Source organism: Hordeum vulgare, chromosome 5H (assembly GCF_904849725.1).
Source record: "Hordeum vulgare subsp. vulgare chromosome 5H, MorexV3_pseudomolecules_assembly, whole genome shotgun sequence".
NCBI classification, from domain to species: domain Eukaryota; kingdom Viridiplantae; phylum Streptophyta; class Magnoliopsida; order Poales; family Poaceae; genus Hordeum; species Hordeum vulgare.
In genome coordinates, this window is record NC_058522.1 from 549,787,871 (window position 1) to 549,812,483 (window position 24,613).

Here is a 24,613-nt window from a genome sequence, read left to right on the forward strand (position 1 = left end):
TGGATGGGCACCGACAGAGGATCAGAGGAACCTGTTGAAAGACCATGTTTTGATCATACGGTCTTCAAACACCCTGAAGTGCGATGACATACACGCAGACGATCAAATCTTGTGGGGAACGTGTGCAAAACTCTGCAGAGTACTCAAACCTAATCGATTAGCCGTGTCCACGGTCTTGAGACAAAGGAGCTGAAGTTATCAGGAATTCTCAACACAAATAATAATATTGATGTGGGTATTATTGACAACTCGGGTACGAGAATTGGTTGGCGGAACCATCTCGTTAACAACCAACAATGTAGTAATATTTTTCTTTTAACCCTCTCTTGTTGTAGAAGAAAACTTTTCTTTCTGCTAAAAACTTACAGCCCCACCTGCCATATATGCATATAGTATAGATGTTATTTTACCCCTCTCTTTTGTGACTTGCCGGCATATTCAATATGCTGACGTACACGGCTGCAACGTCTTATGTTGCAGATACTTTCTTCGACGAGTAAGAGTACGATTCAGGGTTACGGTCTGCACTCAACCTGCCGTTGGTGTTTATTGGGACTCCACTCCCTTGACTGTTTCCGCTAAGATTTTGAGGTATATATCAGTTTTACGTTATTTACATGTGATTGCACTTTGATATATACATTGATGTACTGTGTGTGCCAGCATACTGATCCAGGGATGGCATAGATGCACGGATGCTTGACTCGTTTTGAGTCGGGTCGCTACAGATATGGTATCAGAGCACATTTTGACTGTAGGACGTGACCCTAGAAACTGGAAATTTCTTAGGAAAGGATCTCTCTAATATTTTATTTCCAAGAACATCCTTCGCTTCTCATCTCTTCTCATTTCATCAAATGCTCTCTCTCACTTCAAATAGTTAGACATTACCCTTTCCTCTTTGACCACATGAAGAATCAACGGAGTTCTACTTCAAAGTAAAGAGGATTTCACCATGCATTTGAAGAATTGAAGCTACACCAATTGAAGACTCTCAAGACCCGAAGAACTCGAAGACCCTGAAGCGTTCGAATAATTTTATGACCATTAGAAGTCCAAACCCCTTTTATATACCCACGTTAGATACGATGATTTGTGAGCTGTCATTTGTGTGTGTTTTCCGATGGCCACAAATAAAACCTATTCTCAAAAATATTGTTTGTATTGTGTGTATCTCCCTCCCTCTCTTACCCGTCTCATCCCCAAAACCTCAACCCTACCAGATGGAGTATGAAGCTGGACTTGTAGTCTCTGGACCAATGACCCAGCTGGAGGCTGATATATGGATTCAAAACATGGAGAACCACTTAGGGAGCAACTTGATCTCAAGGAAGTATGAAGTGGAACACGCTCTTCCGTACTTTACACAAAGTGCTGCAATCTGGTGGAAAATGCATCATGGCATACAAGGATTTAGTGGAGCAGAAACCTGGGACAAATTCAAGAAGACTTTGTTAAGATCCCGTCTTATTCAGAAGTGCTATGATAATCCAAAGGAGAAGACTTGTGCATGCAAGATCTGTGGAGAAATAGGACACACCCAGGAAGAACACAAGGATGAATGCACTCATTGTGAATAAAATCACCCAGCTGAGGAGTGCCCAAGTAGTCAGGTGACTTGTTTCCTTTGTGAAGGAACCAACCACTATCCAGCTCAGTGTCACATTTACCCCAAGGTACAACAAGTTGTCCAGCAGCAGAAATAAGCAATGAAGGAAACACTCAAGAAGAAGATTCTAGAAGAGCCGGTGATGAACTAAAATATTGAAGACCCTGATGGACAAGGTCTGACCAGATTTTTCTCCAATGCATGCTACTCATGTGGAGAAGAAGGACATTATTCACAGGATTGCACGAAAGGAAGCCAAGAGTATCTCGGGAACTTCCCGACAGAAAAAGTGGAGTTTGATCCACTTGAAATACAAGAACTTGTCAAAATAAAGGAGTCCGGAAAGAAAAAAAAAGGTACCCTCGGAAGAGCCAAATCTCTGCAAATATAGACCTGAGTCATGTCAGATGTTACAAGTGTATGGAATTTGGCCACCACAAATGCATGTGCTCAGGAAGGAAGCCGGAAACCCAAGGAGCAAAAGCAAACACTAAGACGCCTCGAGACTTGTCAGAACTCATTTGCTTTCGTTGCAAGGAAGCAGGACATTTTGCTAACGGTTGTCCACAAAGGAAGAAAGCTAAAAAGGAGTAGTTAAGTTTTGACCGCGGCAATTAGTGTAATCTGAAGAACTCTTGTTTTTCATGCGATCATGGAGTGAAATTTTTTGTAACAGAAGTCCCTGAGATTGTATTAACATCATGAATAAATGGAATTTATTGTCTCATGATTGCCTATGTTGAAACTTTATGCGTTGTTTCTCTTCGAACAAAGATCTCTGAACAATTATGAGGATATGAGAAAATATGGTCTATGCAGGCATGAGTATAATTCATTTTAAGTGTGGTAGTAATCGGTAAACCCACAGGATCCACTGAGTAGGAATATACCATAACTACAAAGGAGACATATACATTCCTCTGAGTACCTATTTACTGACACCTGTAGATGACAACTCTCTACGAGTCATTCCTCAAGGGCCCAAAAACGATCATGACCCTGACCAGTGAACATGATTACCCAAAAATCCTGAAGGACATGATGAAGCACATTCATCTTGAAGGAGATGCAGTCTACAAAGGCTACCCATTCATGGAAATTGGAGTAGAACTTTGGTATGTGGAAGTACACCTCCACCATGTGAAAGGAGTTTGTCCAAAGACTGCGGGGCAATACTTTATCATTTCACGTGTGCCATGAGCAATTTTCTTTGATGCTGTTCGTGAAGCTGCCATGGAAGCCATACGTCAGATTGGAGAAATACTTGAAGCAAGACTCCGTCATACCCAGGAATACCTGAGTGAAGTGCATGCGGAGATGATGGAGATGAAGCTCATGGCCACCATGATGAAGCAAAATATGGATGATTTCAAGGAGCACCTTGGAAAGTTCCAATGGAACTAAAGTACCTCCAAGAGAGACAAATGAATAAAGTTGGCAGAAATGCTTGACCATACCGAACAATGTGGATGGCGGCATTTGTAATAAGGTACTTTTGAATTAGAGTTTCTGAGAAGAAATTAAGGAATGTAATAAAGGATTGAATATGAAATGAATATGATTTATGGATGAAGCAATACCTTTTATGGTAAACACACCCATGGAAAAAAGTATCCCATAGAGGGGAGTGTGCACCAAAAACAAAGTCTAAGGATTTTTATTATATGATGGTTACCCCAAGAGTATGATGGAATGAAACACTATAGCATTTAAGGGCAGAGTAATTCCAAGTATGCCTGTAACCCACAGACCCCGGAACTAAAAAGGATCAAGTACTACCTTTTTGGAGAAATAAACTTGGAAGAAGCTATGATGGATCAGCAAACGTTTTCTTAGGAGCATACGAAAACCCAAGAGTTGTGAAGATACGATAGATGTTTTGTTCAGCTTGCAGAACCAATGGATTATCTGAACTTCGTTCATGGACAAGAGGAATTCTGCAATGCTTGTGAGGATGCCCAAGTTTTAGAATACGAGATTCACTAAGCCTTATACAAGGTAATGATTTCAGTGCGACATGGCTTGGCCACCATGACGACTTACTCTTATCATTCTCTTGCTATTCGGAATGGTAAATCTGAGAGACTTACCCATAGTGAGAGACGACGCTCTTTGAAGCTTTTGTTTAAGCCTTAGAATGGTATGATGAAGACCCATTTACATGGCACTTGTTGTCACGCGTAGGAAACCTTACGGTGAGGATGAAACCAAGACCCCTCTCTCTGCAGGATAACCACAAATGGTAGACCACCATGAGAATCATCGATATGTTATTTAGAATTGATCACGAGACTGTCAGTTAAGGAGACTCAGTGACGGAAGAAGCTTATATCAACAGAAGAACCCTCGATTTTCATGGAAAAGTTATGAATATAATGGAAGAGCTTCACCAAAGTAGTTACCATGAAGAATGTGAGGAGTCATATGCCAAAACCCGAGAGGATTTCTAAAAGTTCTTAAGGACCAGTAGCTCTCATTTTAAGTGTGGTAGCATCCCGCTTTGCCGAAGGTTGGATTTGATCGAAGAGCCCCAAACCTTAACCTTTCTTTCTAGCCTCTTCGAATCTCGAGGACGAGATTCATTTTAAGTGTGGTAGGTTTGTAACATACAAAAGTTTGGTATGTTAAAAACATTTATTAGATTGTTTGTTTGTTTGCTTGAGTGATTGAAGCTTGAGTGAAATTTGAAACTTTTCAAAACTTTTGAATGAGAGGGAATAAAATGAGTTTCCCCTTCTCCGGTAAATTCAAATTCATCCAATTAAAAGCAATGAGAGAAGATGACATGACTTCTTCAACTATAAATAATTTGAATGGAGTTTGCATTTGAATTCTTCAAATTTTTGCTTTTGCATTTCTATTTTTCTTCCCCGAGAAATACCCCAAAAATAAATCCTTGCAAGCAAGAAAGAGCAGAGGAAAATGACCCTCCCAAAATCAGGGGCATTTTTGAAATATTTTCGAGCCAAGAAAACCAGATTTTATTGAGAAAATAATTACAAAAGAAAATAAAACCTTTAGGGGTTTTTTTGAAAAAAAACATTTTTTAAAAGTTTTTATTTTGGTCTTGGAAAAATGATAACCAAATAGGAAATATTTTTCTGAAAATTTTGGTATATAATACCCCTATATTTGGTAATTATTTGTTTCCTTTTTATATTTAATTACTTTCTGTTTTGGAAAAATATCAAAATCAGAAACAAATCTTTTCAAAAAAGAAAGCGCCCCAGCGCTTTATAGCGTTGTCGGCCCACTCCCCTTCTGGCCCGGGATCCCCTCCCCTTACCTTTCGGTCAAACGACGGAACCGGCTGCCCCCTCCCCCACTGACCCGCGGGCCCCTGCCCGACCCCACCGTCTGTCCCCTGCCCGAGCCGGCCACCCCCCCCCACCTCTCCTTCCTTCCCCGCGCCCGACCAGCCCGCCCTCGCCGGAGCTTCCTTCCCCCGCCCGGATCTCCCTCGCCTGCCCTCCCCGAGCCCTCTCCTCCCCCTATAAAGCTCGCCCCTCGCCTCCGCTCCCCGTTCCACTCCCCTGCCCGAACACCTCGCCACCCCCGCCGCCTAGCCACCTCGCCGGAGCTTCGAGCTCCACCCGAAGCCCCGACCCCTCCCCTGCTCTCCCCCGGCCACGTCTCGCCCCACCATTGCCGCCATTGGACGTGGGAGCCTCGCCGCTGTCGCCCCAAGCCCTCGGACGTCGCCAGGACCCGCCCGACACGCCCCCCCCCCCCGACCACCCTCCGCCTTGGCCTCGCCGAACTTCTCGCCGGAGAAGAATACCCCCTGTGAGCAACCCCATCTCTCCCTTAGCCGTCCGATTGGAGTTCAACGGTGTAGATTAGAACGCAATAACCCTTCGGTTTTTAAAGAAAAAACCGAAATGATTCTTCTCCACTTAAGATTTAGCCAGGGACTTTTATTTATATTACGGCCGTTCGCTAGTTAGCCTCAGCAGCTCACACCCCCGAGCCAACCACAACGCGCCACGTGGACCCCCTGTTCACAAATTAGATTTTTCTATTTTCAGTTTTAATTCAAAAACAGAGCCAGATTCAATTTTCTTTTGCTCATAACTTTTGATCCACAACTCCAACGAGGTTGAATCTTTTTCCAGTAGATCACAATGTTTATGTAGTTTTCAAAAACATATTATTGCCTATGTTTGAAATTTTCAAATTTGAATTAGACCAGATTTAGTTTAAACCTTGTTTTGCTTATTCTGGTAGTTTAAAAATAGATTTTAATTTGATTCTTTTTGCTACTGATCCCTAGTGATATTATTTATCAGTGGATAAAGTTTCCGAATTTTTGAAGTATTTTAACTCATCCTTTCTTGTGAAACACATTCTGTTTTAGTTCTTTTAGAATTATAGCTATTTCTTTTTCTATATTTGTTTTTAAATTATTTTCTTTTATATTTGAGAAAGTTTATATTTTGGTTTCTGTTAGTTAACAGTAGGTTTTCAACAAAAACAAAATTTTATTTTTATTTGTTATCATGAAATCAATTCTAGTTCTCTAATAAGTTGCAATTGACTTCCCTACTAGTTTACTCCCATTTGAAAATACTTTCAAATAGTTTTATGAAAAATACTTTACTTTATCTTAGTTAAATATGTATTTTTTTCTGTTATTTTACTATTTTAGTATTTTATTTTTCTGTTAGAACAAAAACTATTTAGTGTTTGATGTAGTAGAAGACTCCTTAGATTTCTTTGAATTTTCCTTTGGATTCTCATTCGATCTTTCTTATTGTTTTGATTGCATCAACTTTTATTGTTGTTTGTTATTTGATTGATAGAATGATTGCTAGTGTGAGTGCTTATGTGAATACTATGTTTGATTATATAGATTTCATCGGAGAGTGACGAATAGTTCTATCACGTATTTCCCGAGAACAATAATTCTTCTTCATCAACCTCACCAGGCAAGTCATTTGATCATGTTATTACCTATGTTTTATATGCATTGTAGTTCTACCTTTCTTCACCCAATTGCATGCGAAGTAGGTACCTAGAAATTTTGGATCTTGATGTAGTATCATGTGGTAGGCACCCACCCCCTTGTTACTTTGGCCGGGACGTTATTATGCTATGCTCCTAGTAGACGGGGTTTTGGTTGAGTGTTTACCATGAGTGTTGTGAGAACTTAATAATCAAGACCTGAAGACTCCAAGACTTGCAAGAGCTGAGAACGAAATATACCTCTGGGCGAAGGACGATTTAGATGGGCTCCCTCGAGAAACCAGTGGACGACCCGGGATGCATGGGGAAGCGCCATGACATCTTGCGGAAAGCTTCACCCAGGCTCAAAGAGACGGACGGATATTTTCAAGACCCAAGGCTTACCTGCACAACCACAAGTCATTATGGGCTCTGGCTTGGTTGGACAACGTGGCGACTCTGGACAGGCGGTGCTAGCAGATGTAGAAGAACGGTAGGATTGGATGGGCACCGATAGAGGATCAGAGGAACCTGTTGAAAGACCATGTTTTGATCATACGGTCTTCAAACACCTTGAAGTACGACGACATACACGCAGACGATCAAATCTTGTGGGGAATGTGTGCAAAACTCTGCAGAGTACTCAAACCCAATCGATTAGCCGTGTCCACGGTCTTGAGACAAAGGAGCTGAAGTTATCAGGAATTCTCAACACAAATAATAATATTGATGTGGGTATTATTGACAACTCGGGTACGAGAATTGGTTGGCGGAACCATCTCGTTAACAACCAACAATGTAGTAATATTTTTCTTTTAACCCTCTCTTGTTGTAGGAGAAAACTTTGCTTTCCGCTAAAACTTACAGCCCCACCTGCCATATATGCATATAGTATAGATGTTATTTTACCCCTCTCTTTTGTGACTTGCCGGCATATTCAATATGCTGACCTACACGGCCGCAACGTCTTATTTTGCAGATACTTTCTTCGACGAGTAAGAGTACGATTCAGGGTTACGGTCTGCACTCAACCTGCCATTGGTGTTTACTGGGACTCCACTCCCTTGACTGTTTCCGCTGAGATTTTGAGGTATTTGTCAGTTTTACATTATTTACATGTGATTGCACTTTGATATATACATTGATGTACTGTGTGTGCCAGCATACTAATCCAGGGATGGCACAGATGCACGGATGCTTGACTCGTTTTGATCCATGTGCGCTTTGCAAATATTTATGGCATCCTTCTTTATGTAATCGCAGATGGCATTGAAGTATCACTTTACGTGTCTGGTCCTCTTGTCAAACCTTGGTTCCTAGGCTAGAGCAATGGCACGCGTGTTGTCACAGAACAGATTTATTGGATCCATCGCACTTGGCACAACTCCAAGTTTTGTCATGAACTGCTTCATCCAGACACCTTCTTTAGCCGCTTCCGTGGCAGCTATGTACTCCGCTTCGCATGTAGAATTAGCTACGACGCTTTCCTTGGAATTGCACCAACTTACTGCACCCCATTAAGAATAAATACGTATCTGGTTTTTGACTTAGAGTCATCCAGATCAGTGTCGAAGCTTGCATAGACGTAACCCTTTATGACGAGCTCTTCATCACCTCCATAAACGAGACACATTTCCTTAGTCCTTTTAAGGTGCTTCAGAATATTCTTGACCGTTGTCCAGTGCTCCATTCCTGGATTACTTTGAAACCTGCCTGCCATACTTAATCCGGTCTAGTGCACAACATTGCATACATGATAGATCCTATGGTTGAAGCATAGGGGACGACACTCATTGTTTCTCTATCTTCTGCAGTCACTGGGCATTGAGTCTTACTCAACTTTATACCTTGTAACACATGCAAGAACCCCTTCTTGGATTGTTCCATTTTGAACTTCTTAAAAATCTTATCGAGGTATGTTCTTTGTGAAAGTCATATTAGGTGTCTTGATCTATCTCTATAGATCTTAATGTCGAATATGTAAGCAGCTTCTCCCTCGTCCTTCATTGAAATTTTTTTATTCAAGTAATCCTTTACGCTTTCCAAAAGTTCTACATTGTTTCCAATCAGCAATATGTCATCCACATATAATATTATAAACATTATAGTGCTCCCACTCACTTTCTTGTAAATACAAGCTTCTCCAAAAACTTGTATAAACCTGAACGCCTTGATCACCTCATCAAAGCGCTGATTCCAACTCCGATATGCTTGCACTAGTCGATAAATGGATCGCTGGAGTTTCCACACTTTGTCAGCATTCTCTGGATCGACAAAACCTTCCGGTTGTATCATATACAACTCTTCCTTATGAAACCTGTTAAGGAATGCTGTTTTGACATCCATCTGCCAAATTTCATAATCAAAAAATGCAGCTATTGCTAACATGATTCTGGCAGACTTAAGCATCGCTACTGGTGAGAAAGTCTCATCGTAGTCAACACCTTGAACTTGTGAAAAACCATTTGCCACAAGTCAAGCTTTATAGATGATCACATTGCCGTCCGCGTCCGTCTTCTTCTTAAAGATCCATTTGTTCTGAATGGCCTTTTGGCCTTCAGGTAATACTTCTAAAGTACATAATTTGTTTTCATACATAGATCCTATCTAGGACTTCATGGCCTTTAACCATTTGTTTGAATCCGGGCCCACCATTGCTTATCTATAGCTCATAGGCTCATTGTTGTCTAACAACAAGATCGATAAGATAGGATTCATGTACCACTCTGGAGCAGTACGTGCCCTTGTCGACCTAAGAGGTCCGATAGCAACTTGATCTGAAGATTCATGAGCATCACCATTAGCTTCCTCTTCAACTGGTGTACAAGATCTCGTGGCTAACGCTTTAGTCACATTGCTTGCAAGGCTTGTTTGTGATGTTGTATTACCGAGAACGCCCCGAGATACCTATCCATCATACGGAGTGACAAATCCCAGTCTTGATCCATGCTAACTCAAGGACACCTTACGAGATACATGTAGAGCACCTTTATAGTCACCCAGTTACGTTGCGACATTTGATACACACAAGGCATTCCTCCGGTGTCAGTGAGTTACATGATCTCATGGTCATAGGAACTTATACTTCACATGCAGAAAACAATAGCAACAAAATGACACGATGACATGCTATGTTTATAGTTTGGGCCTTGTCCATCACATCATTCTCCTAATGATGTGATCCCGTTATCAACTAACAACACTTGTCCATGGCTAGAAAAACCTTAACCATCTTTGATCAACGAGCTTGTCAACTAGAGGCTCGCTAGGGACATTGTTTTGTATATATATCCACACATGCATTCATGTTTCCATTCAATACAATTATAGCATGGATAATAAATGATTATCTTGAACTAGTAATATAATAATAACTATTTTATTATTGCCTCTAGGGCATATTTCCAACAAGATATAATGTGGCTTATGTGCAAGAGAGCATATCATGTCGCGGGGCTTGGATGCACCGACGAAGTTTGCATCGATCCTCGAGGTGAGAATAGGCAATGCATGGTACCGAAGAGGGTAGCATAGATGAGGTGGTGAGAGTGCGTACATCCATGGATTCACATTAGAAGTTAACCATCGTGCACCCTAACCTAAACAACACTAGGATTTCCATGCGAAATAAGAATGCTCACACATCATCACCATGACATAATAAATATTTAGATGAACAGAAAAAACACCCTTTAACTATTGATATTTTTAGTAACCAACAACCATGCACTCACGCACTTTCATATTACCACATCAATATCGTTAACTCACAATTTCTCTTTTTTGTGCTACATGATAGTTTTGATTATGCACTCCTTGAATACCTATTATTTTTTGACTAGTCTTATAACCCATGCAAAATACCTTCACTATTTATGAAATATCAAACAAATTTACGTGAATAAAAAGAGTACAATTATTTCTATGAAATCTATATGCCACCATGCTCTAAAAGATACAAGTGAAGTACTAGAGCAACAAATTAGCTCAATAGATATAAGTGAAGCACATAGAGTATTCTAACACATCATGGTGAACATGTGTCTCTCTCAAGTTGGTGTGTCCAAAACACAATGATTGTGGAAAACCAAAGCAAAAGCAAACTATAATACATGACGTCCAAGCAAAACTCATATCGTGTGATGAATAAAAATATAGCTCCAAGTGATATACCGATAGTTTGGGACGAAAGAGGGGATGCCTTCCGGAGCATTCCCAAGCTTATACACTTGTGTATTCCTAGAATTTAACTTGAGGTGCCTTGGGAATACCCATTTTTGGCTCTTTGCCGCTCCTTATTCCTTCATCCATCATGATAACACCCAAAACTTGAAAACTTCAGCACAAAAAACTCAACAGAAAACTCGTGAGATCCGTTAATAGGATAGACGAACCATAAACATTAGGTACTGTTATAAATTTATTCATATTTTATTATTGCTTTAGGTACTATATTCTAACTTGTCCATGACTTAAGCCACCGATATAATCGATAGCATCATCAAAATACGCAAACTATGCAAGCAAAAAATAGAATCTATTTAAAACAAAACAGTCTATAGTGATCAGCAAAGACACCCTACTTGTGCAACTCTGAAAATTTTCAAAAATTAGGTAAACCTGAGGAATTTTTATATAAATACTTTGAGAAAAGTTCAGATTAAAAATATGTTCCCATAGAATCAGAGAAATCCTGCACCGTATGCAAAAGTTTCTGTTTTTGCACCGTATCAATTCTACATATCATTCAAATCATCCCAAAGGCTTTACTTGACACAAACACTAATTTAAACTTTTAAACACAAAAATTACAGTAGCAATAATCATGTTATGTTACACAAACCGAAAGTAAAACAAGAAAAATAAGATACCTATTGGGTTGTTTCCCGACAAGCGCTATCGTTGTACGCCCCTAGTTAGGTATAATGTATAGTTTCAAGTGTTGTCATGTTTAACACTCCACCCATAAGTAGACCTCATGGTAGACTCATAAGGTGGTTTCATTATATTCCTAGGGAAGTGTTCCATCCCTTTATTTAATGGGAATTAGAACCTTATGTTTCCGTCTTTCATATCAATAATTGCACCTATAGTTCGTAAGAAAGGTCTTCCAAGTATTATTGGGCAAGAATTATTGCATTCAAATTCAAGAACATTGAAATCTATGGGCACATAATTTCTATTAGAGCCTGATTTATTCTACCCAAGGGTTTCTTAATGATAGAATCTGTAAGATGCAAGTTAAGGGACCACTCATGTATATTGGTGAGACCAAGCACATCACATAGAGATTTAGGTATAGTTGAAACACTAGGACCAAGCTCACACAAAGCATTGCATTCATACTCTTTGAGATTGATTCTAATAGTAGGTTCCCATTCATCATGCAACTTTCTAGGTATAGAAATTTCTAACTCAAGTTTATCATCATAAGCTTTTATCATTACTTCTCCTATATGTTTAGTAAAAGCTTTATTTTGTTCATAAGCATTGGGTGGTAGAATAATGGATTACAGGAAGGAAATACATTCTACTAAAGAGAAACTCTCATAATTAGAGTCCTTGTAATCCAAGATAGCGGGCACATAACTATTTAAAGTTTTGACCTCTCCAAACCTATTGTTTGATATTTTTATCATTAGAATCATCACTCTCCAAGAAAACGAGACGCCTTCTAGCTAAAGTTGACTCGTCGCTGATACGCCTCAAATGTATCTATAATTTCTGATGGTTTCATGCTGTTATCTTATCAACTTTGGATGTTTTACGTACCTTTTATATCTTTTATATCGATTACTACTAAAACTTTTGCAACAAGTATACGAGTTCTTCATGACTAATGTTGAGTCCATGGTTTATATGCACTTTCACCTTTCACCATCACTATCTTCTTTAGTGTCGTGCAACTTTCGCTGGTGCACAAAACCCACCATATAGCCTCCCTCAAAACATCCACCATACCTACGTACTATGGCTTTTTCAAAGCTATTCCGAGATATATTGCCATGCAACTACCACCATGAGATGTGCCACCACTTCTACATTGCCATTGCATACTCGTAAGATAGCTAGCATGATGTTTTCATTGATGTCTATGCCATGCTAGATCATTGTCACGGTACACTACCGAAGGCATTCCATATAGAGTCATCATTGCTCTAAGTTTTGACTTGTAAGTGTGATGATCATCATTGATGGAGCATTGTCCCATGTGAGGAAATAAAAGAGGCCAGCGAAGCCCATTTACAAAAAGAGGCCAAAGATGCCCACCAAAAAAAGAGAGGCCAAAGAGCCCACCAAAAAATGAGAGAAAAAGAGAGAAGGGACAATGCTACTATCCTCCCACACTTGTGCTTATTAAGCACCATGATCTTCATGATTTAGAGTCTCTCGTTTTGTCACCACCATATAGCTAGTGGGAAATTTTCATTATATAACTTGGCTTGTATATTCCAATGATAGGCTTCCTCAAAATTGCCTTAGGTCTTCGTGAGCAAGCAAGTTGGATGCACATCCACTAGTTTTATTTAAGAGCTTTCACGTACTCTTAGCTCTAGTGCATCAATTGTATGGCAATACCTACTCATTCACATTGATATCTATTGATGAGCATCTCCATAGCTCATTGATATGCCTAGTCAATGTGACCATCTTCTCCTTGTTTGTCTTGCAACCTCCACCACACTCCACACCACTTATAGTGTTAAAACCATGGCTCACGCTCATGTATTGCGTGAGAGTTGAAAAGGTTTGAGAAAGTAAAGGTGTGAAAACAATTACTTGGCCAATACCGGGGTTGCTTTTTCCCTTGAAGAGGAAAGGGTGATGCAGCACAGGAGCAGTAGGTATTTCCCTCAGTTTGAGAACCAATGTATTGATCCAGAAGGAGGGTCTCGTCAAGTCCAGAGTACCTGCGCATAGACAAACAAGCTTGCACCCAACGCTTCAAAGGGGTTGTCAATCCCTTCAAGATTGTTTGCAAAGTGAGATCTGAAGGCGGAAAGTGCAACGAAGTAAAAAGTGTAAGGATGAAAATATGGTGTGGAGTAGACCCTGGGGGCCATAGTGTTCACTAGAGACTTCTCTCAAAATAGCAAGTATCACGGTGGGTGAACAAATTACTATCAAGCAATTGATAGAACCGCGCAAAGTCATGACGATATCTAAGGCAATGATCATGCATATAGGCATCACGTCCAAGACAAGTAGACCGATACTTTCTACATCTACTACTATTACTCCACACATCAACCGCTATCCAGCATGCATCTAGTGTAATGAGGTCATGACGAACAGAGTAACGCTTTAAGCAAGATCACATGATGTAGAGGGATAATCTCAAACCAATGATGAAAACCCCATCTTTTTACCCTTGATGGCAACAACACGATGCGTGCCTCGCTACCCCTTCTGTCACTGGGTGAGGTCACCGCATGGTATGAACCCAAAACCAAGCACTTCTCCCATTTGCAAGAATCATAGATCTAGTTGGCCAGACAAAACCCACAACTCGAAGAGAATTACAAGGATATGAAATCATGCATAAGAGAGATCACAAGAAACTCAAATAAGATTCATAGCTAATCTGATCATAAACCCACAATTCATCGGATCTCGACAAACACACCGCAAAAGAAGATTACATCGGATAGATCTCCATGAAGATCATGGAGAACTTTGTATTGAAGATCCAAGAGAGAGAAGAAGCCATCTAGTTACTAGTTATGGACCCATAGGTCTATAGTGAACTACTCACGCATCATCAGAGAGGTCATGGTGTTGATGAAGAAGCCTTCCGTGTCCGAATCCCCCTTCGATAGGGCACTAGGACGTGCCCCAGATGGGATCTTGCGGACACAGAAGCTTGCGGCGGCGAAAAAGTGATTGCGATGATCTCTTGATTTTTCTGGAATTTATGGGAATATATAGGCGAAAGTCCTAGGGAAAAGGGCGTCCAGGGGGGCCACAAGCCTGGATGGTGCGGCCCCCCTGGCCGCGGGGTGGAGGTTTGTGGGGCCCCTGGGGCTCCCCTGCCTTGGCTCCCAAGCTCCCCGATCTTCTTCCGTTCCAAAAAAATCTTTTCGGGGATTTTCTTCCATTTGGACTCTGTTTCAAAATCTCCTGTGAAAGGGGTCAAAAACATGGAAAAAACAGGAACTGACACTTGGCACTGAGTTAATAAGTTAGTCCCAAAAAATATATAAAAGGCATGCAAAACATCCAAAGTTTGACAAGATAATAGCATGAAACCATCAAACATTATAGATACGTTGGAGACGTATCATTCACTAACTCACCCGGTCTTTGACTGACAGTGGACGGGTTGGAACCGGACCCTACACTCGAGGGATGTTGAGGTTGGGTGGCGGGTCGGCTTAATTTTTGGATTCCCCTTGAATGTGCCCTTGAGGGTTCGGTCGTCGTGTCCTTGACGGGGCTGCGTTCCGAACCGGCCACCAGCCTTGAATCATTCCTGGAGCTAGAAGGAAGTTTCGGGTTGTCGAGTTTGTCCGGGTGATCAGCGACTAGGACGAGTACCGTCTTAGTTCCGATGATTGCTATGAGGAGCCCTCGACTGGGCGTTCGACACTACTGACCAGATGTGTGATGCGCGGTATGTGGATTTCCATGTCGACCTGTCGGATCCCGATCCGATCATAGATTGTGCCCTGATCGTTAGTCATGCCCAAGACTTGGGTCTGGTCGAGTAATCTATGGAGTGTTGAGGTTTCAGCAGCGGTTGCGGTGCTTGTGTGCTCGGGGGCGACTGGTGTCCCAATTCCCTCGGTGGTACATGAGATCTCCTTTGAGGAGAGCTCGACTGAGGCGAGTTCGGACGCCTCGAGCCTATCAGGCTTTAAGGCCAGATCAGGGATGAGTTTTGTCTCGATGATTGGATTCACGGCCTCGAAGGACAAATCATCGAGGTCCGTGTGCTCCTTTAATGGAGCAGGAAACCCTGTTAACACAAGGTCTCCCCGGGGGTCAACGGTGAATGCTAGGCTCTTGAACCTGATTTCCTGACCGGGGGGATGTTTCCAATCTGACCGAGGTGGCCTGCCGGATCAGCATGCAGAACGATGCTTCCGAATGCGAAGATTTGTCTGGGGATGAACAAGTCCTTGTTACGGACCTCCTCGCTGATCACCAGATGTGCCATCGAACCTTTTGGCGATCCTGCAGTGGAACTCTCAATGAAAGCACCAATGTCGGTGTCAAAACCGGCACATCTCGGGTAGGGGGTCCCGAACTGTGGACCTTGGATCGATGGGTTGCAGGAAGAAGGGGGAGACAACAGTTTACCCAATTCGGGCCCTCCTATGGAGGTAATACCCTACGTCCTGCTCGATTGTATTGATGAAGATGATTACAGAGTAGATCTACCTCGAGATCGTATATGCTAAACCCTAGTTGATTCAGCCTCCTCTACACGGATAGAGGTATCTGGTTTATATAGACACCAGAGACCCCAGAGTTTACAAGTTACCGACTATAATCAGGAATAGATGAGCCGACCTAGTCTTTCTAAGCTTGGAGCACAAGCCAATCCTCGGTACCTTCCTTCCTTCATACGAAGTCATCAACTATCCCATAAAAAAGCTCCACCGTCGACTTTTCATAAGTAATAACAAGCTCTTCATTGTATAAGTTTCGATAAAGGTAATTCCTTAGTTCCCAATCAAGAACATGATCCAATCCAAGATTTCGTATGAAAAATCGATCATTGTGTTCGGAATTTTTCTCAACTAAGACATTAGGTGGAACCCTTTTTCTAAGGTTTTCATTATAAGCAACATAATCCATTGATCTTAATTTCCTTATTTCTTCCATATCATAAATAATTCCTTCTATTGGTGAGTGACGTCAGCTGTGCTTCCCCAGCAATAGTGCCAGAAAAGTGTTGATCATGCAATCTCTAGTGTTAGCTAGACGAATGCTTATGACAATGAACCTTCTCCTGCAACGGCACCAGAAGAATGCTGCTAGCACTCCCCGGCAATGAAACTGGAAGAATGTTATTGATGGCCCACTAGCGCGTGGGTTCGCAACAGTTTTCGAGGGTAGAGTATTCGACCCAATTTGTTGATAAGCCCGTCAGGAGGTGAGAGTATACTCTCAAGTATTAGCAGCTGAATTTGTCGGATTCAACCACACCTGAAAGATTAGTATCTGCAAGCATGTAGTAACAGCAAAGTAATATGATAACAACGGTGTCAGAAACAATCTGTTGACAGCAGACTATTCCTAACGATTGTATCAATGGCGCCTTCGTTGCCGCGTTGACGGAAGTTGTCAATTCCCGTCAACGGTGCGTGAACCAACAGTGTAGCAGGTAGCAGCAATGTAACGAGCAATAGCAGTGGCAAGGAAGAGCAGTAGTGACAGCAGTAGCAACAGTAGCAAGCGACAGTAGTAGCAACAGTAGCAGCAGAGCAAGACAAGTAACAGCAGTAGCAACAGTAGTAGCAGCAGCAGAGCAAGACAAGTAACAGCAGTAGCAACAGTAGGACAAACTCGTAGGCAATGGGTCGGTGATTTGTTTGGATGATATTCATCATACAACAGCTATAACACAGAGAGATATGTGGCTAGCTCCCGTTCATCAATGTGATGTAGGCATGCATTCCGTGTGTCGTCATACGTGCTTAGCGAAAAGAACTTGCATGACATCTATTGTCCATCCTCCCGTGGCAGCGGGGTCCAAAAGGAAACTACGGGATATTAAGGTTCTCCTTTTAATAAAGAACCGGACCAACGCATTAGCACTTGGTGAACACGTGAACTCCTCAAACTATGGTCATCACCGGGAGTGGTTCCAGTTATTGTCACTCCGGGGTTGCCGGATCATAACACATAGTAGGTAACTACAACTTGCAAGATCGGATCTAAAACACACATATATTGGTGGCAACATAATAATTTCAGATCTGAAATGATAGCAGTCGGGCCCTAGTGACAAGCATTAAGCATGGCAAAGTAGTAGCAACATCAATCTCAGAACATAGTGGATACTAGGGATCAATCCCCATCAAAACTAACTCGATTACATGACAGATCTCATCCTACTCATCACCGCCCAACGAGCCTACGAATAGATTACTCACGAACGACGAAGAGCTTCATGGAATTGGAGAGGGAAGAAGGTTCATGATGACGATGGCGATGATTCCCCTCTCCGGAGCCCAAGACGGACTCCAGATCTGCCCTCCAGATGAAGAACATGTGGTGGTGGCACCTCCGTATCGAAAACGCGACGAAAACTTCTCTTTTTATTTTTTCTGGGACGAAAGACAACTTATAGAGCTGGAGTTGGGGGCGGCAGGTGCCTGTGGGCCCCACAAGCCTTCCCACCGCCACCAGGGGGTGGTGGCGGAGCAGGGGCTTGTGGCCCACTAGCCCACCCCCTGAGGTGGAACTTGGCGCAGATATTTTTGATATTTTCCAAAACTGCTCCCCGTAAATTTTCAGGACGTTTGGAGATCTTTCATTTCTGAACAAAAATAACACCAAGGCAATTCTGTTGAAAACAGTGTCAGTCCAGGTTAGTTCCATTCAAATCATGCAAATTATAGTCCAAAACAAGGGCAAAATAGTTTGGAAAAGTAGATACGTTGGAGACGTATCAGTGAGCACTTACCTTTAACCTTATAATGATAAAATATTTCTCTACCCTCTTGCATAATGTGATTGAATTCATGAACTAGAAATATTTTGCTAAACATTTAGTATAGGCATCTTGAATATTAGAGAATTCCGTAAACAACCATTGTACAAAGGGATGCATAAGCATGAATTATCTTTCCAGTTATACTATAACCAAAGATATGGCATCCGCATAACCAGTATTTCTAGTAAGAATACATCCTTCTATCAAGGGTATTGAGCCAGCACAAGTGAAGAAGTCTTGAATTACATTTTTCCCAATAATATTACCACTGCCTATGCGGAATTTCTTTGTTTGCAAAATAGGTTCTCCTTTAGAAGGATCATCATCCGCAAGATTATTAAGTTTTTCTTCGGCAACTTCATCAAAAATTGTTATATCATTCTCATTACAATGTGGAGTTGGATAATCTAAAGTTTCCGCACTAGTGGAGTAAGCACCATTAATTTCAAACTCAGACATGATAGCAACTTCAAGCAAGTGAAACGGGCAAACTAGCAAAGATAAATAATTTTTGATTTTTGATTTTATGGCAAGCAAAATATAGCAGAAAATAAAAAGTAGAACAAGTGAATAATAATTTATGAGAAGGTACTTCATAGGAATTTTGTGATACTCCCCGGCAACGACGCCAGAAATCCTTCCTGATAGTTGTAAACTGTGTTGGAATTTTCCTTGAAGAGGAGTGGATGATGCAACACGGTAGAGGTAAGTTTTTCCCTCAGTGAGAACCAAGGTTATCGAACCAATAGGAGGACCACGCAATTCCCTATCATCAGCGCCTACACATAAAATAGCACAAACACTTGCACCGAACGCGAGCAAGAGGGTTGTCAATCCCCTTGAACTCGTTACTTGCAAGCGATAAGTAGTGATAGATAGATAGTTTGATAAATATAAATCAAAGATAAAAGAAAAGTAAATGATGGCGCAAGTTATTTAGAGTTTTTGTAAATATATTTTTGAGGAGACCCGGGGACCATCGTTTCCGCCGGAGACTTCTCTCTCGAAGAAAGCATATAGTGGGTAGACAAATTACTGTTGGACAATTGATAGAAAAACGCATAGTTATCCAATATTTATTCACGATAATGATCATGTATATAGGCATCACGTCCATAAGCAAGTAGATCAACTCCTGCCTGCATCTACTACTATTAATCGACCCATCAACCGCTATCCAGCATGCATCTAGAGCATTAAGTAAAAGTAGAGTTATGCTTGGAGGAGGATGACATGATTTACAAAAGGTAAATCCAATTAATATTAATAAACCCCATAATTTTCCCCTAATGGCAGCAATAAAATATGAGTCATGTCCCCGTCTGTCATTGGGATTGAGCACCGCGGGATTGAACCCACTACAACGCACCTCTCCGACTAAAGATAAATCTATATAGTTGGCCAAACCAAACCGGTAGATCAGAGATAATTATGAAGTTATGATAAGCATGCATATAAGAATTCAGACAAGACTCAGATATTAATCATGAATAATTTGAATATAAACCCGCAATTCATCAGATCCCAACAAACATACCGCAAAGATGCTTACATAGGATAGATCACCGCGGGAATCACAGTGATCTTGGAAATGAAGAAGATAGAGAGAGATAGCCATCTAGGTACTCACTACGGACCCGTGGGTCTATGGTGAACTACTCACAAATCACTATGGGAGTAGTGAGATTGATGTATAGGCCCTCTGTCATCGATCTCCCTCCGGCAAGGAATCGGAACAGGTCTCCATATTGGCACATGGCGGACGAGGGACTTGCGGTGGCGAAAAAAGTGTTTCTAGAGGATCTCTAGGGTTTTCCCAATATATGTGTATTTATAGCAAAGATATCAGGGCCAAAGGCCGTTGGAGGTGGCCCCGAGCCATCATGGTGCAACCACCCTCCTGGGGCGCCCTGGTTACTTGGCACCACCCTGTGTGGCCTAGGGTCTCCCTCCGAAGCTTCCAGGTCTTATTTTCGTCCAAAAAAATCATCAAAAAGTTTCGGGGTATTTGGACTTCCTTTGATACAGTATTCCTGAAAGGCCAAAAACATGCATAATAGAGCAATTGGCACTTGACACTGGGTTAGTATTTTAGTGCTTAAAATAATATAAAACATCAAGTAAATGCTTAAAAAGTATCCTTGAATGATAATGCAATAGCATGGAACAATAAAAAGTTATAGATATGTTGGTGACCTATCACCTGCCATGCTATTTTATCACAATTAACATTCCCATATCTTCTATATCAAAATGGCTCTAATATATTTGCAACAATTTCTCATACAATCCTTATAAGGTTTACCAATTTCTTGCTTTTAGAAGACACCTCATGGATATGTGCATGTAGATTTATACAATCTATGATTATTATCAAACCACCCCTATTATCAAACCAAGCACTATGATCAATCATGCATAAAATGTATGGCAACACTACAATGTGAACTGTTTATGTGCAATTTTTTTGCTTCCATGTTAAACTCTAATCCAGCAGACCCAAGAAAAAAAACTCTTCTGCACTATCCATTTGTGCCTTTTTTTCATGTCTACGTATTTGCAAATTCATTCGTTTTACCGTAAAAATAGACGGGCGCGGCAACGCGTGGCATCAATAATCTAGTGTGTTTTTTCCTTGGACCATGAGAGTATCTTAGTGACTTCTTACCATACGATGAGCTTTTGAGTTACTCAAACGTCATGTGTAACTAGGAAATCATATCGACAACTTATATGTTCATTGGAAAGTTTAATAAGGGACTAGATAGCTCGACGGTGGAATTTTCTCCTCCGACGATGGAGAGATATTCATAGGCCCCTCTCGATGTGAAGGCATTAATCATCGTTCGGATAGACATATGTGATTGCTGGAATACAGAAATGAGAATGAAGAACAAAATTGGTAGTGAGGATAACTGTATAGTGAGCATGTGATTACTCAGGAGGATACCGATGCATCCCGGGTTTTATAAAGTACCACAAAGCAATGGGATGCCGCATGGTAACCAAATGGTCATTCCAATATCATTCCTGTGCTTATAGGAATCAATATGGATGTCCACGATTTCGTTATCGATCATTGAACGAAGGGGTTTTCATTCGTGTCTATGAGTTTTCGAACCTACGGGGTCATAAGCTTAAGGTAATCATGATCTTCTGAGTGTTAGTAGGACGGGAGTGATAAGAACATATTTTCAAAAAAAAAATATTAATGCTAGATATAGTTTTGATAGGATCCAGAAGTGTTTAGGAGTCACCGGAAGGGTTCAGGAGGGAATCAGGTAATATCGGGTATTACTTAATAATTTATATGTAGAAAAACTTTCTGGGGATGTTAGATTGTATGTAAAATAGTCTGAAAGTATTTTGAAAAATTATATATTTAATTTCATATCAATGGGCCTTCAAAGCCCAAGAGGTGAAAGACAACTTGGACACAACGACCCAAGTGGGAGGCGCCTTAGTTCCCTAAGGAAGGAGGCCGAATTGTAGAGGCGGAGGAGTCCAACTCCTCCTCCCTAGGTCAGCGCCTCAAGCAGAGACTTTTCCCTCCTTGGTGGCAGCCCCTCCTCTACCCTCCAACCTATAAATACTAGAGGATTTCCACCTTGTGCGATGCATAAGTTTTGGAGTTTCCTCTAGTTCTTCTAGTTCTAGTTCTAGTTGGTCATGGTCGACTAATTAGACATTGGTCTAGTTCCTCTCATCCTCATAATTAGAAGTCCACTGTTGTTCTATTCTCCTCCCTCTAATTCTTCGGCGACGATTAGCTCTGGACGACGAAGCGCTACCGGATCGTGAAGACCGTACGCTTGCAACCAAATAGAGAGACAATACTTTCGGTCTTCAATTTGAGGAATCATTTGTGGGCGGTTTGCGAGATCGTTCATCTACGGTTGGAGGGACTCCAAACCCGATCTACATCACCACATTCTTCTTTCGTTGTAACCCGATGACGGTAACGATCGTCATCCCAACCCTTATCGTATCTTCATATTGTTCCTGGTTGATTGCTGGGCGGTTTGTTTTTCTACAATGTTTCCCAACAATTAATTATATGTCTATTAATTGCATTAATGGCCTGATTTCCAAATTCATCATGTCCTCGGTTTCTTCAGTATTTTCTATCAATGAATCGAATTCATAATTGATTTAGCGTGAAAAAAATCCATACTTAAACATAGTTAGTTAATAGCATGTGTAATTAATTGTCTTCCTATTAATGATATTAATGTCTTGATTTCCAAATTGATTCGATGTGAGAAAATCTTTACACCCTCCATCACGGTTTAGAAGGCGTGAATGAAAATTCTCTGGAACCTAGATGGTTATTGATTGGATGTGAGATAGGCTGAAAAATAGCATTCACACTACGCATGCATATAGAAGTAGTACAGTGGAGTACTAATTAGCTGCTAGGAGTAAATGCAGTGCGTCCTAAACCTTGTCTATTATAGACATGTACGTAAATTTAACCGTGCCATATAAACTCTGACGGATGTAGTACTTAAATAGATTTAATTCATTGCATGCGTAATTAATTGTTTGCATATTAATTGCATTAATGACTTGATATTCAAATTGATTTGCGTCTCGGTTTCTTTATTGTTTTTGCATTAATACCTCGGTTTCACAATTGATTCGATACGTAATTAATTGTCTACCTATTAATTACATTAATGACTTGATTTTCAAATTGATCCGGTGCTTGTTTTTTATTGTTTTTGCATTAAAGGATGGGGACCAACTATATACAAACTTCCCTTTTAGGAGTAGAAAATAGGCTTAATATATTGCATGCGTAATTAATTGGTTGCCTATTAATGCAATTAATGGCTTGATTTTCAAATTAATTCACTGTCCAATTTATAAATATTTTTGCATTGATACCTAGATTTCACAATTGATTCGATTGGTTTCCCTTTTATATGCCTTCCTCTAAAAGTCTATATATATGATATCATTCCATATATTCTTTACTTATATATCACGACTTTGGCTTCATTACAGATAACCCATTTGTACTTGGTAATGTTATCTTATGGATTCACTTTATATGTCTTTGTCTAGAAGTTTCGAGATTTCACGCCATTCCATATCCTTTTGGCATTTTGTTTAAAGGCTTGATTACCCTTTGGCTCTCGTTGGAGCGTGTGATTCAAGAATGGACGGAAGGTCTATCACCGCTTGTTTTTTGGTGATCCTTGTGTTGTTCGGAAGCACTACGTCTGCAGGTGTGTTCTCTCTTTTGTTTTTCTAAACCAAATTTCCCGGGGCACATGTTACTTCAAATGAAGAATCTTGAAAAATCTTTATAAGATTTCAAAATCGTACTACCAAGAGTTTTCTCTAATATGATCTTGATGCACATTCTGCGTATGTCCTTGAGGCTTTTGACATCTTATCACTTTTACTCAATGATATAAAATCTTGTTATTACAATCCATCTCTCACTCTTATGGTATTTATTTTTACTATGTTTGTGTACGCAGAGAAATGTTTGATTTCTTGGTATCGGAGGACGCTTTGTATCAACCCTGATTGCAAGGCTACATGCATGTTTCATTTCAGTGGCCAGGTCCGTCAATATTGGTGCGATAGAATTTTCTTTGGCCAGTGCAACTGCAGGATTTGCATTCATGGATAGAGCTTAAAGGATATGCTAAGCGCATTTCATGTTATCAATAAATATTCCATCACATCGTGTCCTTGAATGACTTATTTTATGCATGGGAGTGTATGCTTGGGAAACAACATGGGGGACATAATAATATTGGGAGTGCTAGGCGCCGGTCCAAAGTTTTCGGTCCGTCACGCACGAACCATGAGATTAAACGATGTTAGACCGTCAGATCGAACCATGTAGAAAAAAAATCATTGATGCTAGCAAAACCGTTGTAGTAAAATTCGGTTACAGATGCAGCAAAAATGTGGTTAGCAAAATATCAAGGTGGTTGTAACAAAATAACGATGTTGATGGTGCGTGATAGCAAAACAAAATATGGATTGTAGCAAAAAGAGGACGTCGTTGTAGCAAGACATCGACACTGGTGATGCGTTGTAACAATAACCCGTCGTGATTATAGCAAAATGAGATGCAGATTGTAGCATCACAAATGGTGCTTGTAGTAGGGAAGTGCTGGTCGGAGCAGCGTCGTCGTCCTCGAACTGTCGACGTTGGTTGTGCGCTGTAGCAAAATGAAGTACCAATTGTAGCAAAAGGTAGCATGGTTGTAGCAAAAAATTAACGCCGACTATGTCTTGTAGTAGAATGAGACGCCGGATACAGCAAATTGCTACGCTTGTTGTAGCAAAAGCTAGCATGGTTGCAACAAAAAACAACACAATTGTAGCGAAAATGATTGTTGGTTCCAGCAAAAAAATCAATGCAG

General features: G+C 40.8%; 1 long non-coding RNA gene across 1 annotated transcript; it reads left to right on the plus strand.

Annotated features, from left to right (window-relative positions):
• Window positions 1-23,164: 23,164 nt before the first annotated feature.
• LOC123398908 lies at window positions 23,165-23,920 on the plus strand. Its single transcript, XR_006610281.1, has 3 exons — window positions 23,165-23,249; window positions 23,343-23,455; window positions 23,714-23,920. It is a non-coding gene; the product is annotated as an uncharacterized LOC123398908 (long non-coding RNA).
• The last annotated feature ends 693 nt before the right edge of the window (window positions 23,921-24,613 follow it).